Here is a 12,662-nt window from a genome sequence, read left to right as displayed (position 1 = left end):
TGCATACAGGCCCCTCCCGCACCCAACAGGAAGCAGAGAGGCAGGCGTGCTACAGTCAGATATGGAAGGCAAGGGGCAATCTCGGCCCCAGAGACCGACATCCTCCACCAAACTGTGAGCAGGCTCCCAGTTGCTAACCACGTCTTCCTGGGATCCTGGACTGTTGACATCTGCCAGGAGGGTCGCAGCCTGAGATCAGTTCCCCAGAGGAGACACACAGCACACCTGAGATGGTGCTCTCGTGGTGCACCCAGGAAACCAAGTGCCCAGGACAGGGGTGGAGATAAAGACCATGGCCCACCTGGGACAGTGCACTTGCCAAGCACCTGGTCACCTGAGCTGTTCAGACCTGGGAAGGGCACAAAACGCAAGCCCAACCGAGTCTGTGCCCTTGTGGAGTACCTGAGAACCTGAACCTGAGCAGCTTAGACCTGGGAAGTGCATGAAACTTGGAGCCCGCTTTGGACAGTTCCCCTGCAGAGCAACATGGAGCCTGAGCAGTGTAGACCGGGAAACCACACGCGCCGTGAGCTGGAGCAAACCCAGTGTGGTCCATACACTGTGAGCACTCCCCACACATGCCAGTGATATTTGTTTGCAGTGTTCCTCCCTCCCCACAACACAACTGAACAAGTGAGCCTAAATAAGCAACCACCTTCACCCCCTTGTGTCAGGGCGGAAATTAGACACTGAAGAGACTTGCAAACAGGAAGCCAAAATAAAGAAGAGGGAACCACCCTGGAAGTGACAGGTGCAACAGATTAAAACCCTGTAGTTAACATTGACTAAGCATTGGAGGGGGCCTATATTTTTGAGAAGAAGTACAAGCTGGAACAAGGAACTATCTGAAACTGAACTGACTCCACACTGCCCTCAACAGCTCCAGAGAAATTCCTAGATATATTTTTACTATTACCATTTTTTTTATTTTTAAGTTCTTTATATTACTCCTTTAATTTTCATTTTTATAACCTACTATTACATTGCCAAAAAAGGCCCTATTTTTAAAGCAAATTTCATATATTTTTTTATAATTTTTGTGGTTGATTTTGTTTCATATTTATAACACTGTATTTTTGAGAGTCTAACCTCTACTCTAGATTTTTAATCTTTGCTTTTCAGTATTTGTTATCAATTTTGCACCTTTAAGAATCTCATCTTCAGTATCCATTTTCACATACGGGTGTGATTACTGGCTTGATTGCTCTCTCACCTTTTGACTTTCCCTTTTCTTCCCCAGGTCACTTCTATCTCCTCCCTCCCCCTTCTCTTCTCTACTTAACTCTGTGAATCTCTCTGGGTGTTCTGGGCTGTTGAGAACACTTAAGGAACTGATTGCTGGCTAGACCTGTCTCTCTCCTTGTGACTCCCCCTCTTCTCCTCCTGGTCACCTCTATCTCCCTCTTCCCTCTTCTCTTCTCTATGTAACTCCATGAATCTCTCTGGGTGTTCCAGACTCTGGAGAGCACATAGGGAAGTGATTACTGGCTAGACTGCTCTCTCCCCTTTGACTCCTCCTCTTCTTCTCTTGGTCACCTCTATCTCCCTCCTCCCTCTTCTCTTCTCCATGTAACTCTGAGAACCTCTCTGGGTGTCCCTCACTGTGGATAATTTTTTTCACCATTAACATCGATGTTTTATCATCTGTGCTATATGAATGGAGAAGTGTTAAGGCTACTCTAAGAATAAGACTGAAAGCCAGACTGGTTCCAAACAGGAAAAGGAGTACATCAAGGCTGTATATTGTCACCGTGCTTATTTAACTTATATGCAGAGTGCATCATGAGAAACACTGGGCTGGATGAAGCATAAGCTGGAATCAAAATCGCAGGGAGAAATATCAATAACCTCCAATATGCAGATGACACCACCCTTATGGCAGAAAGCAAGGAACTAAAGAGTCTCTTGATGAAAGTAAAAGAGGAGAGTGAAAAAGTTGGCCTAAAGCTCAACATTCAGAAAACTAAGATCATGGCATCTGGTCCCATCACTTCATGGGAAATAGACGGGGAAACAGTGGAAACAGTGGCAGACTTTATTTTGGGGGGGCTCCAAAATCACTGCAGATGGTGATTGCAGCCATGAAATTAAAAGATGCTTACTCCTTGGAAGAAAAGTTATGACCACCTAGATAGCATATTAAAAAGCAGAGACATTACTCTGTCAGCAAAGGTCCGTCTAGTCAAGGCTATGGTTTTTCCAGTGGTCATGTATGGATGTGAGAGTTGGACTATAAAAAAAGCTGAGTGCTGAAGAATTGATGCTTTTGTTTTTGTTTTTTTTTTATTTTTTAACTTTACAATATTGTATTGGTTTTGCCATATATCAACATGAACCTGCCACAGGTATACACGTGTTCCCCATCCTGAACCCTCCTCCCTCCTCCCTCCCCGTACCATCCCTCTGGGTTGTCCCAGTGCACCAGCCCCAAGCATCCAGTATCCTGCATAGAACCTGGACTGGCAACTCATTTCATATATAATATTATACATGTTTCAATGCCATTCTCCCAAATCATCCCACCCTCTCCCTCTCCCACAGAGTCCACAAGACTGTTCTATACATCAGTGTCTCTTTTGCTGTCTCATATTCAGGGTTATTGTTACCATCTTTCTAAATTCAATATATATGCATTAGTATACTGTATTGGTGTTTTTCTTTCTGGCTTACTTCACTCTGTATAATAGGCTCCAGTTTCATCCACCTCATTAGAACTGATTCAAATGTATTCTTTTTAATGGCTGAGTAATACTCCATTGTGTATATGTACCACAGCTTTCTTATCCATTCATCTGCTGATGGACATCTAGGTTGCTTCCATGTCCTGGCTATTATAAACAGTGCTGTGATGAACATTGGGGTACAAGTGTCTCTTTAAATTCTGGTTTCCTCAGAATGAAGCAACTGACAAACCACTAATCTCAAAAATATACAAGCAACTCCTACAGCTCAATTCCAGAAAAATAAACGACCCAATGAAAAAATGGGCCAAAGAACTAAATAGACATTTCTCTAAAGAAGACATACAGATGGCTACGTTAGCATGAAACACATGAAAAGATGCTCAACATCACTCATTATCAGAGAAATGCAAATCAAAACCACTATGAGGTACCATTTCACGCCAGTCAGAATGGCTGTGATCCAAAAGTCTACAAGCAATAAATGCTGGAGAGGGTATGGAGAAAAGGGAACCCTCTTACACTGTTGGTGGGAATGCAAACTAGTTACAGCCACTATGGAGAACAGTGTGGAGATCCCTTAAAAAACTGATGCTTTTGAACTGTAGTGTTGGAGAAGACTCTTGAGAGTTCCTTGGACTGCAAGGAGATCCAACGAGTCCATCCTAAAGGAGATCAGTCCTGGGTGTTCATTGGAAGGACTGATGTTGAAGCTGAAACTCCAATACTTTGGCCACCTGATGCAAAGAACTGACTCGTTGGAAAAGAACCTGATGCTGGGAAAGATTGAAGACAGGAGGAGAAGGGGATGATAGAGGATGAGATGGTTGGATGGCATCACCGACTCAATGGACATGGGTTTGGGTAAACTCCAAGAGTTGGTGATGGACAGGGAGGCCTGGCATGCTGCAGCCCCTGGGGTTGCAAAGAGTCAGACATAACTCAGCAACTGAACTGAACTGAATTATAAGCCTATTTTATTTTTTAAATATTTTTATGGAAGTATATATAGTTCATTTACAATGTTGTGTTAGTTTCTGCTGTACAGCAAAGTGAATCAATTATACATATACATATATCCACTCTTTTTTGATTCTATTCCCATGTAGGTCAGTATAGAGTAGTGAGTAGATTTCTCTGTGCTACATGGTAGGTTCTCACTAGGTATCTACTTTATATTTAGTAGTATGTATATGTCAGTCCCAACCTCCCAGTTGATGCCTCCCCAATGAGTCCATTTTAAAAACCTACCTCCTCTTCTCTCGTGCCTATTGGTTAGTCCGTGGTTTAATATCACTTAATGCTTTAGGAAAAGCATTAAGTTTTTCATAAAGAACTTCCAATGTTAAATCAATAACAGATTGGTCTCTGGATAGAAACCATCCAATTAACCTGACTGGATGGTTAAAAAAAAAAAAAAAAAAAAGTTATCTTTCGTTAGTCATTCACCTCCAGAAAGAAAAGGTCAGTCTTTATCTTAATAACAAAGAGGACAACTTAATCATGGCAAACCTCCTGAATAAATCAAAACGAACACCCTCTATTAGATAAATGAAGATGAGCATCTCAGTAGGTACCCATTACCCTGACAGGAGCAGAGAGGAAAGTCTGTCTGTGTCTGTCAGTCTGTGCTCTGAAAAAGTAGCACTGATTAGACCTGACACATGTTTGTATCTGAAGAGCAGGAATGAGCAGCAAAGGGGACACCTCCAACATCCTCTCTCCACTCAACAGCACACTCACATTTAACACCACCATGAAGCTTTACCCAACCTTCTGTATTAAAAAAAAAAAAAAAAATCCATTACTTGGCTTGACCCTCAAGGAAATCCTGTGATTTCCTTGTGATGTAACTAAAGGGCAGGCTTAATTTTACAGATGAAGAAGTGAAACAGAAGAGTGACCAGGAACCCAGGCACAGATGGGCGGGCCATCAACCCATTCATCTGGCAAATGAATGAATGCCAGGCATGGCACTGGGTCCTGCAGAGGTGATGGTGAGCAGGGAAGAGAGTGTCTGCTTCCACAGCCCTTAGAGAAAAGGAAGATTAGACAACAGCGTAGGATAAGTGCCAGGACAGGGAAACAAGGTAGGAGAAGCATCAAATCTGTTGGCAGGTCCTGAAGGATGAAAGGGGCCAGAAGAATTTGACCCTATGAGAGAGCCTCAAAAGGGAGAGCCAAGAACAGGAGGTAGGTAATGCAGGGAGAAATACCAGTAAAGCATGTTCATGCTTGTCTGCAGGAAGACCTGCAGACAAGCAGATGGAAAACAGAATGGTAAATCCAAACACTGCTATATTCCATGGGCTTTGGGGGCCTCTGAATATCCTGGAGTTCTATGGTGTTAGCACTGAGATGTGGAGAGGGCAGTGGCGCCCCACTCCAGTACTCTTGCCTGGAAAATCCCATGGACAGAGGAGCCTGGAAGGCTGCAGTCCATGGGGTCGCTGAGGGTCGGACAGGACTGAGCGACTTCACTTTCACTTTTCACTTTCATGCATTGGAGAAGGAAATGGCAACCCACTCCAGTGTTCTTGCCTGGAGAATTCCAGGGACAGGAGAGTCTGGTGGGCTGCCATCTATGGGATCGCACAGAGTCGGACATGACTGAAGTGACTTAGCAGTAGCAGCAGCACTGAGATATAATCAGATTTGACCACAATGATTTTGGTGGTATGTTTTGTTTTTCTTTTCTTCTGGCTGCATGGCATGTGGGATCTTTAGTTCCCCAACCAGGGATTGAACCCGAGTCCACAGTAGTGACAGCCCAAGTCTTGACAACTGGAACACCAGGGAATTCCCTGGACTGTGACATTTTAAAGGTAATGATGAAGTTGAAACAACTGCTCCTTTCGCCTCATCTGGCAGCTCGAACAAGGCTAAACACACAAGTCCCAAAATCTCATTGTCATCTCTCTGTACAAATGGCCCGGACCTGTCAGAGTCAAGGGGGCTTTGCATCTCACCAGACTAACACAAAGAGAAAAAGGGCATTTATCACCTGTCTCCCCCTCTCAACTTGAGCCCTCCCTGGACCTAAAGCCATATACCAAGGCCAGGAGGGGAGGATGGCAGGGTGAGGGAAAGGAGAGGGACTTCACAATCCGGTGACAGTGTTTCTGTTGTGTGGATGAAAGATGTTGCCTGCTATATCAATAAACAAAGGATGCCGCAGCCGTCAAGCCATCAACCACAGCAGCCACCCTGACTCTGAATCCTGAGGGAGTTCGGGACGGAGAAAAGCCCAACACTGGCCTACATGGTTAACATGCACATCAAAGGAATGGTTTCATTGAGCCTGGACTCTTACATGTTCCCATATACAGCAACAAGCTAAACTCATTAACTTGAGATATCCGATTTTCTTTAATTAACAGTAACCTTTTGATGTTTCAATTGTCTGGTCTTTGTTGTGAAACTTCCTAGATAACCTGGCCCCTCCCCTACCACTTTGGAGCAGTCTCTCAGAGATATCTGAGAGGCTGCCTTCCAGACTTAAGTCCTCAGTTCTGTTTGCCAAATAAAACATAATTCTCAACTTTTAGATTGTGCATATTTTTCAGTCCACAGGTGATACTACTAATTGTTTTCTTCAAAAAGCACAAATGAGAAACACTTCAAATTTAGGGTACCTTTTGGGGAGCCAATTAAGCCAACTGTGCTCTTTTCCCCATGGGGGCCTAGTGTGCAATGGCTGCAGACAGCAGCCTCCTTGGTTGTGTATGCACCTGTTGCCTGTACAGGTTGCCCTAAGGGACCTTGGAGACAACTCTTTCTAGTGGGCATTCATGACTGGCCTGCTGTCCCCAGTCTATCCCTGGGTTGGGAGGATCCCCTGGAGAAGGAGATGGCAACCCACTCCAGAACCCTTGCCTGGAGAATCCCATGGACAGAGGAGCCTGGTGGGCTATAGTCCAAGGGGTCGCAAAGAGTCGGACACAACTGAGAAACTTCACTTTCACTTGGGGGGTCCGATTGCGAGTTCATTTTAGTTACTATGTGTTTTTAAAACAGAATTCACATAGGGTATTTTATTCCCACTTTCCTTCCCACAATGACGGGTGAAATCGTAGTATCAATGAAACTAGCTTTCATCCTCTGGCTCCCAGAGCGTCCCGTCTGGTCCAGTTGCTTCTCAAGCCTGATCTATTATCAACCTTGAATTCTCTTCTGTACCCACTTTCTCTGAGCCCTGAGACCTTCTCTCTCTCTCTCTCTCTCTCTCTCTCTCTCTCTCTCTCTCATTTGTTTTCTAGGTCTATAAAATGCTCTGCCTTTTCCTCAGTCAACAAGATTTATTCAAGTTGTCTTGTTATAAGTTGGTTGCTCCAGCGCCCTATCTCTAGCGGCCATAAATTCCTAATGCAACTCCTCTGCGCTCCATCACCGTGAAGACTGAATAGCTTTTACGACATCACTGTAGGTACAGAAACGTTGCCAGGGAGTGCAGAAACAGAAAGACATAAAAGCTCTGGTCGCAATCCTCTGAGCCAAACTCCCACTCCATCAGGCAAATGAAGTTTCTTTCGTACCCCAAGGGAACTCTAAGATTACAATGGATATGGCTCTTACTCTTGATATTCTTGAAAGTATCTGCTGTCAACCTGTGCTCTGTGGCCACTGGTGACCCATAAAAAGCCTTTATTGGTTCACTGAAAAAGTACAGAGTTCTTGCTGTTCATAAGCTCTACTTTCAGTTCCTTTGTACAAAAACACTGTTTATTTTCATCGCACATATCATCATCTGAAATAAAATTTTTATCTTGGTTTATTTCTCTCAACAAAATATACATGCCAGGAAATCAAGGAGTTCATCGGGTTTGCCTAGAATTGTATCCCTAGTGTTTGATAGATAGTAGGTGCTTAATAAATATTTTTTGGATGAATGGAGAGTAAGAAAAAGGTCTTACCCAAGACCTTTCCCTTACACCTCATTCTACTCAAGGATTTTAGAAATGGAATAGCTGATTTTTATGCCCTCATGTTTATAATACAATTATGCTATAGTTCTTTCTTTCAGCTAAATCTTTTTTTTCCATACTAGGCATCCTATTATTTCCATCTCAGTTATGCAAGTAGCTCTCTGCTGTGCCTCTGTGAGGGGAATTTGGTCACACACATTGGAAGCCAAGTCCAAGGCATCCTAAGTAGGGCTGGGGAATTTAACATACTGGGAAAGTTTAAATACTTCTTTCTGAAGGTTTCTGGGGCACCTAATTAAATTCATTATACTATACAGATCCCATACTTTCAAATCTTTTTTGATCTCTATAACAGACTTGTGCATCTTGTATGATAGACTATCTCCCATCCCCCAAATAGGCATTTGAAAAAGATGTAATGCTGAGGCTTGTCCAAAATCTCATAATATTGTGACAGCCTGGTCAAGGCCAGACCTGATTCCTGACTTTTCCACCTTGCCCTGGATGAGGATGGCAAAACAAATGACATTTTTTCCTTTCCAACCCATGGTAAGTACTATACTAATCAACCACACTGCCCTCCTTCCCATTGTTCCTAGAGGCAACATTATTTAGAAACCAGTTAATGTCAAGTTGAAACCTGAGAGTTGAAATGTATTTGCCTTCCCTGCATTAACCAACGGAGAAGGCAATGGCAACCCACTCCAGTACTCTTGCCTGGAGAATCCCATGGACGGAGGAGCCTGGTAGGCTGCAGTCCATGGGATCGCAAAGAGTCCGACACGACTGCACGACTTCACTTTCATTTTTCACTTTCATGCATTGGAGAAGGAAATGGCAACCCACTCCAGTAGTCTTGCCTGGAGACACCCAGGGACAGAGGAGCCTGTTGGGCTGCTGTCTATGGGGTCGCACAGAGTCGGACACGACTGACGCGACTTGGCAGCAGCAGCATTAACCAAATTCCCTGTGTAAATTAGGAAGCCTCTGGTGAAAAATAAATAGAGTGAAAACTACTTTTTGCAAAAGAAGGGACACAAGGAAGGTGAGCTAAGAGAACAGGAGATGAGGTGGGTTTTGAATTTTACATTCTATAATTACCTGAAAGTCCTAAGACCTGGGTTTCATTTTCCTCTAGTTACTGTAGAAAGCAGGGATGAATCATTGCCACCACCAGGAAACATCCAACTGTTACATGCAAATGGTTGTTTATTACATTCCCTGCTTCCATTAAGAGGGAAACAATGATTTCAACCTCTCCCTTGGTGACCAGTGTGTACATATTCCCTCCCTAACACCACCATGAAAACATTTAAATGGTGCTTTTTACAATCAACCTAGATCTAAGTGTGCCAGTAGTAGAGGTGATGGGCTAACTCTGAAATAACAGCTTATATAAATTCAAATGATCCTCCTTTGGGGAAAACAAATATAAGTGCATCTCTTAGAATATGTCTTTCTCTCTTGGGTGATTCATTCTCATTTTTAATTTGGCAAAAATGCTAAATAATAATAAAATTGATACCATACCTGAAGAGGTGAATCAGCCAACACCAACAGATCATTTCCATTAGATGCACTAACGGCATCTTTTATATTTCCTCCCAATAAATAACATCAAAAGGAGATGTCTCTTATGCTAGCACTTAGCAGAAATAAAACCTATTTATTATTTTCTGGATAACTGGAACAAAAACAGAAATATGAGTGTGACCAGACTGATGACGTTCCCAGAATCCTAACCTAAACATAGTTTGCTGAGATCATCTGAGAACACCCTCCTTTTGAGTTCTTCAAAGACATCCCCCTATAAAAACACTCTGTAAACTGGAAATAAGCCATTTCCTCCTGCAGTGGTTAATCTCTGTGCCTAAACTACGCAGATGAGGCATCAGGGTGACTACAACTTGAGATCACTGAGTCTTTTCCTATTTAATTGTACTTTGAAAGAAAACTGTATTCTCAGGCACCTGTGGCCAACTGGTGTCTGGGAATTTGCCCATCTTATTTGATGGAGGTCATCCAACTTGGAGGTCACTCACTCCAGCTTTCACCATGACCTCCTTCCCCCAGATTATTTTTGTATATTGATGTTGTTTTTAGCTGTGCTGCGAAGCTTGCAAGAACTCAGTTTCCTGACCAGGGATTGAACCCTTTCACAGCAGTGAAAGCCTGGAATCCTAACCACTAGGTCACCAGGGAACTACCCACCTTCCTACCCCCCCACATTTTATTCTTTTTTTTAATGTAACATAAATATTTTATTTCCCAGATTATTCTTGAAGGTGCATGTATGGTACATCCTGAATATAGGTAGGCCTTGCATTTCGACTCATCTGGCCAATCCCATAACTCAAGTTTCTCCAACTGGTTCATAATACTACTGTTGATAAAGCATTATAATATGCTTGGCACTATAATAAGAGCTTTATAGATGTCATCTCACAAAAACCCTAAGTCTGAAGTAAGTGCTAAGGTCTTCTCCATTTTACAAATGAGGAAGCCAAGGCTCCCAAGTCACCCAGCTTGTGAGAACCTAGATTAAAAGCCAGGATCCAAAGTCTTTGTGCTAGGTTCTATGCAACCTTGCCTCATGGCCAATGAGACTTCATTCAGACACGCACAGGAAAATAGTACATTCTGTCACAGTCCTTCATCCATCCATACTGCTGCATTAAACAAACAAAACATTTTAATATCAGGATCTAAAAACATCAAAGTGATAGTGTTCTTACTATTATAAACAATAGCTTAAAATCTAATATCATGCACATTTTCATTCCGGTGACCCAGCAGATAAAATTTTTTTTCTGTGTTTGGGGAATTCTCTCTTAAGCATCTTGTTAGGAGGCAGAGACTTAAATGTGATGCTTGCTTTCCCAACCTGCCTTGAAGCGAGGGCATGGGACATGGCCCAGGCCCATCTGCTCAGACGGTCCCATCCAGGACTCTGAAAGAGCAGTAAGAGATGCAGATAAGCTGCGACCATGAAGAATCTATCTGAAGACAAGTGACGGAGGACAGTTCCCCACTCCCAAGGGAAGCAGAGTCGGTAGTGTACGTGCTAGCAGCAACTACACAAGCCGTGGTGTCCAGAGTCAAAAGCAACAGCTACCGGGGCCTCAGCAGTCCAGTTCTGGGGCCATGATCTGTCTGCAACTCCAGCTTTGGTCCTGACCACCCAGGCCCCCAGCCTTTCAGGTCGTGGTGGGAGTTGCCCCATGTGCTTTTAACATATTTCTTTTCTGCTCCTAAGTCAGTTTCTGTTGCTTGCTCTGAGTAGACCAGGAAGGCAGAAATCTAGGATCACAAAAGTCTCCATTTTCCACAATCCCTTGCCAGTCATTTAACTAAAGGGGGCAGGGGAAGAACAGAAGGATCGAATTTTATGATAAAATCCAGACTCTGGAATTCTGCCCTGATTCATGAGATTACCTATCTAGGACTAAAGTGTGACTGAAAGAAATCATTTGTATGTGGCCACTGTAGTAACTAAATTCACCAGGTCTATTGATGCCCCAAACAGTTCAAGTTTCTCCTTAGAACCATGGAGCTGGATTCCAGCAAATATCTTGGAGATTACAGAAATATGGAGTATCCTGGGGAACAGGATAATGTGTCTGCAGATTAAAGAGAAAATATCTGAGTAACATTAAATAAGGCAAGGAAATTTTCTAAATGAACAAAGCTTTTGTGGGGGATAAAAAAATATTCTCCAAAAATCAAAAACATAAGATAAAATAATTTTAACAATAAAAGCTGAAATACACAGAGTACATAAGTCCCTGTGCTTTACATTATGACTCTTGCGCTTTCAAATCCGTGTGCCTTTGTGGAGGGGGGTTTACACATTCACATGCTAAAAATGATGTTGAAATGCTTTCTACCCCCAAAAAACATACTCCTTAACATTCCCAGTTGCTCAAATTGTGTTTCTGGTAAGATGCCCTCACATACTGTTTCATTCAACTATAGTTCATCAAGTGTTTTCTATGTGTTAAGCACTTTGCTAGACCTAAGAAGACAAAGATGAATAGGACTCATCCTCATCCTATTCACCAACAGATACTCTCAATGCTGTGTGGCAAGTGCTAACAAAGAGAAATACAGGGGCGACAGGCACAGTGATGATGGAGGAGCTGCATGGGGGAAATCTAGAAAGGCAAGATTTATTTACACAAACCTCAAAGAAAAATAAATTATAAAGTTGACTTAACTAGTAAGTCATCGGCTTAGTCAATTCACATGGTCACATGCCTACATCCATTTCCTTTGTCCCACTAGCAGTCCAATTTCCTCCTGGGGATTTATTGCTACACCATTGTGCATAATGGAGAGAGGGTGATTCCAAGTGCCCACCTTTCAGGACAAAAGCTAAAGTTACCAGAACCCTCCACTCCTCACTCTCAAAAAAGTCAGGAAGCAGACCTGTAGCATATGCTCAGCCAGATGGACCTTCTTCTAAGGTTCTGAGCCTGAAACAGATACTGCAGGGAGAGAAGGAAGAGTTGGTGGTATAACAATCTACAGACAACCCCACGTCCCACGGTCAGAGAGTCAATCCTGTGGTTCTTGCTGCCCAGTCTTCCCCAGGCCTGTTTGGTTCCTGCCCTTTGGAAAACCTGATCTACTAGTCTGTCGTGTACTCTGAAAACATCTGAGAATTTCTCTACATGGGATCCAGCTCCCATAACTTTCCATTAAATTCTCATTTGCTTAATCAGGGAGGGTCCTTATAATTAAGGATCCCTGCATCTGGACCTCTTGTGGGCCCAGCTCTCCTCAGTTCAAGCCGCTCTCCTTAGCAAAGACTACCAATCATTTCCCCTTGCACTGCTACCTCCACACTCCTCCTGTCACTTGCCTTGCCTCTCAAGTATTCAGTAGCTCAATTCCTCATTTGAAAATCTGCAGCTTCCAACCTGAGCAGCTATTTTGCATGGGGATTCTGGGCCATATCTGGACCCAGTTGATTCATGATGAGCCCCACAGACAGCCTCCCAAGCCTTTGAAAACCATTAAATGTAATGTTGCAGGATTGGCCACATATAGATTA

At 43.1% G+C, this 12,662-nt stretch overlaps 1 non-coding gene across 1 annotated transcript; it reads left to right on the top strand.

Annotated features, from left to right (window-relative positions):
• The first annotated feature begins 6,321 nt into the window (after positions 1-6,321).
• Positions 6,322-6,455, top strand: LOC129642580 (small nucleolar RNA SNORA70). Its single transcript, XR_008709833.1, has one exon. It is a non-coding gene; the product is annotated as a small nucleolar RNA SNORA70 (small nucleolar RNA).
• Positions 6,456-12,662: the final 6,207 nt, after the last annotated feature.

The sequence above is a fragment of the Bubalus kerabau genome, chromosome 1, assembly GCF_029407905.1.
Source record: "Bubalus kerabau isolate K-KA32 ecotype Philippines breed swamp buffalo chromosome 1, PCC_UOA_SB_1v2, whole genome shotgun sequence".
In the NCBI taxonomy this organism is placed as follows: domain Eukaryota; kingdom Metazoa; phylum Chordata; class Mammalia; order Artiodactyla; family Bovidae; genus Bubalus; species Bubalus kerabau.
This window is presented reverse-complemented; position numbering and strand designations above follow the sequence as displayed.